This window comes from Xiphophorus couchianus, chromosome 7, assembly GCF_001444195.1.
Source record: "Xiphophorus couchianus chromosome 7, X_couchianus-1.0, whole genome shotgun sequence".
Classification (NCBI taxonomy): Eukaryota; Metazoa; Chordata; class Actinopteri; order Cyprinodontiformes; family Poeciliidae; genus Xiphophorus; species Xiphophorus couchianus.
In genome coordinates, this window is record NC_040234.1 from 786137 (window position 1) to 787115 (window position 979).

Genomic DNA, 979 nt, shown 5'->3' on the forward strand with positions numbered 1-979 from the left:
TTCAATTTTCAGCCTTATTAGCTGTGGAACAGCATAGAAATGCTGAGATGCAGTAGTTCTGGTGGTTTGAAGCTGGAACCAAGTCTAAATTTTGAGTTTCATGAGTTTTGAATGTTGAGACCAAAAAGCGTTTTCTCAGCGAGAGAAGTGAAAAAGTGACAATATGTGAATTTTCAGCACTGCGTTCAATTTTCAGCCTTATTAGCTGTGGAACAGCATAGAAATGCTGAGATGCAGTAGTTCTGGTGGTTTGAAGCTGGAACCAAGTCTAATTTTGAGTTTCATGAGTTTTTAATGTTAGGACCAAAAAAGCGTTTTCTCAGCGAGAGAAGTGAAAAAGTGACAATATGTGAATTTTCAGCACTGCGTTCAATTTTCAGCCTTATTAGCTGTGGAACAGCATAGAAATGCTGAGATGCAGTAGTTCTGGTGGTTTGAAGCTGGAACCAAGTCTAAATTTTGAGTTTCATGAGTTTAATGAGACCAAAAAAGCGTTTTCTCAGCGAGAGAAGCGAAAAAGTGACAATATGTGAATTTTCAGCACTGCAATTTTCAGCCTTATTAGCTGTGGAACAGCATAGAAATGCTGAGATGCAGTAGTTCTGGTGGTTTGAAGCTGGAACAAGTCTAAATTTTGAGTTTCATGAGTTTTGAATGTTTGAGACCAAAAAAGCGTTTTCTCAGCGAGAGAAGTGAAAAGTGACAATATGTGAATTTTCAGCACTGCGTTCAATTTTCAGCCTTATTAGCTGTGGAACAGCATAGAAATGCTGAGATGCAGTAGTTCTGGTGGTTTGAAGCTGGAACCAAGTCTAAATTTTGAGTTTCATGAGTTTTGACTGCTTTAGACCAAAAAAGCGTTTTCTCAGCGAGAGAAGCGAAAAAGTGACAATATGTGAATTTTCAGCACTGCGTTCAATTTTCAGCCTTATTAGCTGTGGAACAGCATAGAAATGCTGAGATGCAGTAGTTCTGGTGG